This window comes from Manis pentadactyla, chromosome 10, assembly GCF_030020395.1.
Source record: "Manis pentadactyla isolate mManPen7 chromosome 10, mManPen7.hap1, whole genome shotgun sequence".
Lineage (NCBI taxonomy): Eukaryota > Metazoa > Chordata > Mammalia > Pholidota > Manidae > Manis > Manis pentadactyla.
Window position 1 is genome coordinate 33730053 of NC_080028.1, and position 6184 is coordinate 33736236.

The following is a 6184-nucleotide window of genomic DNA, read 5'->3' on the forward strand; positions in this document are numbered from 1 at the left end:
CCCTGGCAGCTTGTGCTGGACAGTTGCGTGCCAACAGGGCCTCTTAGGCCTGGGTAGCTGCGACGGCAGCTCTGGGTGGTTGCTGTGGGCATGGCTGCTCTCAGGCTTCTCCCCTGCTATGGTGGGGCCATGCCAAAGGGGGAATGGATAGGAGGCTGTTTATCACCACAACGGTCCTCAGAGCTGCCCTGTCTCCCAGGGGGGTAGGGCGCCCGGAGTTCCCCAGGATTCCCAGCTGCTGAGCTGAGTGTTTTGGGACACCTCCATCCACCTGTGAGGCCCCTGTCCCTTTAAGACTTTCAAAAAGCACTCGCTTTTCTTTTGTCCCAGGGGCGCTGGCTGCGGGGACCTACTCACAGATTTTACTGTTCCATTTCCCTAATATCCAGCACACTATGCAGTGTGTGTTTGCGTTCCCTGTGCGGATGGATGACTAGGGCTGGGTATTTAGCAGTCCTGTGCTCCCATTCCCTCCCTGCTCCAACTCCTTTCCTCCTGCTGGGGAGCTGCGGTGGGGGGGCACTCGGGTCCCGCCAGGCCGTGGCTTGTATCTTACCCCCTTCGTGAGGCACTGGGTTCTCGCAGATGTAGATGTAGCCTGGCTGTTGTACTGTATCTTCTGGTCTCACTTTTAGGAATAGTTATATTTGTTGTATTTTCAAAAATATATATGGTTTTGGAAGGAGATTTCTGCTGCCCTTATCATGCCGCCACCTTGGTTCCTCCCTCTGCTGCAAGTTTTTATAAGGAATTTCAGATTGGACTTTTAAAGGCCTCTCGAGGCCAGAAAGCCAAACCAGACTTGCCATCAGGTTTTTCCTGCAGTACCTGTAGGTTTAGGTAAATTCCTCTCTTCTTGAGGTCCCCAAGACATTTTGAGGTTCCTGCACTTGACAGGAAGTGACCTTCCTTACTCACCTGATAAAGCTGCTGGGAACCCTGTAAGCAAGGTACCAGGCAAGTTCTTCCAAGGGGTTTTGTTGGCTTTATAAAGTCAATCTTAGTTACTTAAAGCTGTCTGTTCAGATCTGAGTTTATGCACGTGTCTCTCAGGTATGACATTCTAGCTAAAGCCTTGGTAATATAACCAGTGTTTTTAATTGGTCCTGTTACAAGGAAAGCAGATTCTTATTGGACTTATGCAAATAAACATACTGCCATGAAATATAAAAATACTCACTGAGAGTTTTTAAATTTTGGAGGGATCAGATAGAGAGAAAGATAAATGTTTCAATTTTGCTTATAAAGGTATTGTCATTTACTAAGCTGTTGTCAGCTTACAAGAAAATTTTAAAACACTTTTTATTAGCAACATTTGAAACAAAAAGTCATAAAATTATTTTCCTTAGTTTACTTAATCTTATGTAACTAACACTTGCTCTACTGAAATCTAGTTCTTTACTAGTTTAGAAGTAATAAAACAGTGACTATAAATGACAGTGGTTAAAGATCTGATGAAAGGTTACTATACAACAGTAGACATAAGGAAATTTGGATATCTCTGTAACATAAAACGTTCAGTAACAAAATTTCGCATCATACCCTTTGACAGTGCTTTCCAGGTAATTAAGCAGGTTATTATATATCAGATAAATAAGTCAAATTAGTCAAATATTTTCCCCAATGAGGAGAAAAAATTCCTTTGACATGTTTCAGGGAAACATGGAAAATACTTGGAAAATATCAGAGTTAATTAGAGCTAAAAGCACCTTTTTGAATTTGATTTTGGGGAGCTGTAAGAAAGTTTTTAAGGCACTTGCCTAAATAGAATGTATGAAGGTCACTATGAAACAATACTTCTCTATTTAACCAGAATGGCAATAAAAGATTTTAAAGGCAAATACAGAAGGTTACACAGTTGTTAGCAAAGTTTAGCTTTTAGTCCTTTAAATATTAAGACCTTATTTTCTTAAGTACTCAGACAACTCACTGAGACTTTAGACATGAGAAACTGCTTTGATAAAACAATCAGAATATCCTTTGCAATCTTTCAACATTAACGGTAGACTAATAAACCTTTGTCCTTTTAACAAACAGAAAAAAAAGTTTTGCTGTGTACTTGATATTGACACGCATTTGCTTTAATTTTACATAGCATGACCATATCAATTCTTCCACAAACATTCTAGAATTTTACATTCATAGTTCTCCCTCTTTAAACAGCTCTTTAGAACTGTTCTAGACTTTAGAACAAAATTACCTTCTTTTATCAAAAGACACATTCTTTTGCATACAGAAATGTTTTACTACTTTAAGTAGTTTTAATTAGAATTTAAAACCATTAGGTACCTTAATTTTTAGTGAACACTGAGAAGTAGACTATTGTAAACTGTTACACTAGCATTCTTAGATTGACAAATTTATGAACACATTTTATAATTTCTGGCACAATTTCTCACTAAGCACAAAATGTGTCTACTTAACTTAGCAAAATATTAAGGTTTTAGGTTACCACAAAGATTCTCAGGCTGTTTGTAGGTATACACAATGTAATACACTGTAACACACTATTATTAAGGTGTTCACCTGCTATAATGATTTAGTTTACTCATTCCTAACAACCATGCTAGATTATGCACAAAACTTTTACCAAACATTACACAAAGTCAAGCCTCTTTTTAACCATTTTTTTCTTGAAAGATTTGACAGATAACATCCACTTAAATGACTCTAGATAAATTAAGGCAACTGATAACCATAAGGACATGTCTGTTTCAGTTCAACTTAAATTAGCGTTAATGCTTAATATTTCCTATTAGAATTTTCTGTAAGTTTTAGAATGGCCAATTTTTACATGCGCTTGTCTTTAAATCTTTTTTTATTAATACCATCCGGAGGTAGAAAAATATCTTTAATTTATACATTTAGACACACCAACATACCGCTTGAGACATAATGACTACAGGTACTGTTCATAAAAGAACACATACACAAACTGATACAAAGAGTTTTGAGTTACCAATACCTAATTGCAAAATGATGTTGTAATTAAATATATCATTTCTGGCCATTTTTCCCTGCTTGGCAGTTTGTATTGAGGCCAAGTGGCATTATAGAAGGAAATCAGCTTCTTTCATTTAGCTTATCTGATTAAAAGTATCTCAATTTTTAAGAATATACTCTAAGGGTGATCAGTTTACATAACTGGGTTAAGATCTAGATGGCCCCAGACTAACAGGGCCGATGAAGGCTCTGAACTGATGGGAACTGTGTGTGTCCAGGGCGCTGGAAGTGAAATGCAAGTACGATTTTAGCACCAGTCATTTAAAGCCAGGCTGTATTGCAGAAGATAAATTTTGTCTGTCTCAAGGAGTCTAGTTTAAGAACCTCCCAATTTTGAGGATAATGATGAACCCAGTAAGTAGAATAGATTTCCACCAAAAGAATTTAGAAAACTTGTTCCATAATGTAGTAGTCCGTGGGACTTTTGACCATTTTCCTTCCTTGTGGCAAAATTAATTTAGCTGAATAACATTATATTGTATACTTCTCTTCATTAGAGAGGTTGTATTGAGGACAGGCTTGTGTGCAGAAGATAAGACTCTTCTTTTTCAGGGTCTGGGGATCAAATTGCTCCCAGTTCTTTAGAATGCATGCCAGAGGTGCATCCGGCTTTGAACTTGAAGAGGAAACTCCCATCCCTAAGAGAGAGAGACAGGTGTGCAATGCCTTGTCGGCCTTTCCTCTGTGTGGGCATCCCCTTGCCTTGCAGCCTGGGTGACAGTGGTCAATCACCTCCTCTGCCAGGCCTACTGGACTTAACCACTCCTTACCAGTGTGGCTTGTACCTTGCATTGATTTCCCTCTTGCCTTCCCATTCAGCAAGAGTTGCTTCAGAGCCCTGGATCTAGTGGGAACCTCACCAGTATGCTCTTACTTTAAGCCTTCTGGGAGTCCTGATCAAGACCCTAGTTTCTCTGCATGGACTTTGGCAGAGTACACTCGGGATCATTCCTTGAGAGCCCCCTGCCTGTCCGATAAGTGCAGGGACTGTGTGACCTCTGACTGCCAGAGCCTTGTTCAGGGCCACAAGCCTGTTTTGCTTCCCTGGGGCCACAGAAAAGGAAATGCCTAGCCTCAGGAAGGCTGCCTCTCAGAAAGGGAGATCAACAGAATAGAGCCATTTACTTGGTGGGCTCAGGTTTCATTTTTGACTGCTTCACAGACTTCATTTACATTATGCAGGAGGAAGTGGTGCAGGCCCAAAGAGGACTGCTTTGAATGAGGAGCAGGGGAATTTTTTCCAAGGCCACAGTTAAAATTCAGAGGCTGTCACAGACATTTATGGTGGGGGGAGTCTATACTCTTAAACACCTGTTTTTGCCACTGCATAGTAATTATCCTGCTAGTCACTCATTGTAAGAAATCTGATCTGTGAGACAAGAGGTCAGGGGTCATCTGCGACTCTCGCATAGGCTGCAGCCAAGCCGGAGGTTCACTCAGCGCCATCAAATGAATTGGCCCGAGCCGAGATCCATGACCTCTGTGTACTAGTCTGGTCTGCCTTTGGAGCCCACAGATTAGGATAGGAAAGTAGGAAATCAGCACAGCCACTCCCCGACATTCCTGTCCATCCGGAGGTGGGGGATCAAGGAGCGGCAGACACCGACACCGGGAAACCTTTCACCCGAGACTTAAGACTGGTAGCTGACGCTAACAATCTTTGAGTGGCTAACGGGTGCCCAGACACATTTCATGAGATAAAAAGTGCAGCATTTAGTGGGGAATAAGAGCGAAGCATGGATCTCCTACCTTGCAGTGGTGAGCATCGGATTCCATGAAATTTGACGGAGGCACACACAGAGCCTGTAAAGGAAATAAAGAGCATCGTTGCCTCACCCAGAGGCCAGGGCGGCCTGAAGAAGCAGGCTGGAAGTCAGAGAGACAGAGAGAGACACTCCTCATGGATACCCAGTCAGGCTGTCGGGGTCTGATTCCAGACACGCGGACGTTTGAGAAGCCCCTGAAGTGTAGTCTCAGCCTAGACTCTCGCAGTTGCCCATGGCTTTCCTCAGTCCCTCACATCCAAGGAGAGCCTCTGAAAGGGAATCCTGGCGTCCACTCAGGTGACTTTCCTGGCTCCCAAGGGAGACGGGGGATCCACTGAGGGAAACACTGGGGAACCTGTTGTCTGAGACTTTGAGATCAGTGGCCGGGCTAGTCCCATTTAAGTGGCTGACGAGTGCCCAATGTTCTGTGCCGTAGACAGCTTCCTTCTATAAGGACAGTGAAAGAAAAAGGCAGGCTTGGATGCAGATACCTCCAAAATTATCCCAGATAAGCCCCCAAATTTGATGCCAGGGTTCTTGTTCATGGAGCCAAAGAATGAACTTTGCAAACACTCAAGATAGAAGAACAAGGTAGAGGCTTTTATTTAGAGATAAAGTGAAAGGACAGAGTTCCTGGCTCTCTCCAGGAGGGAACAAGAGATTCTGTGGTTTGCTCATTGTCTAGGGGTTTTATGCGCAGTTGAGGATTTTCAGGAATGAGGGTAAAGTGTTAGGAGTGCAGACTTGTAAGACCGCCCCTGCCCCTAAGGTGGGCTGGGTTGTTGTCTGTTTGCTTGGGTTGTTTATAGTTGAGATTGCTTACCGAATTAGTCTTTTGCCTAGGTTGCAGATTACTTGATTACGATTAGAGAAGGGAAAACAGCACATAGTTGCAGTTAACATAAACGGCCTTTTAGCAGGCTAAGGTAAATTTTACATTGTCATGATGTAATTGATACAGTAAAGTGACAGTTTATGCTAAGATACTTTTCTTTATCTGCAGAACACAAACATTCCAGTCCAAGTTGCTCCTGGCCTTTTGAGCTTTAACTGATTTCACTGAAGAATGTCTATATTCCTAGTGATGTATGCAAATCTTTACCATAGAGAATGAATGTGACTCTGACTTTGCATAATGCTTAACACAGAGTTTTGATAGAAACTTCTTTGCATATTGTTACATTGTTCTGACTGTAATTGTCTTGCATTGCGTTTTTTTTTGGTGGGCCTCGCCCTACTGTGACTATACCCACAGTCCCTGTCTCAGTACTACTTCCCGATTCTTTGTGAGCAGCTCCTTCAACAATGTCATTTCATCATTTTCCTATGGATTAGTTCATAGGACATCAGAGCAAATAGCTCCCATTTCCTACATATCTCAAAGGTGGGGCCTCCAAACCACTAAGAGACGGAAG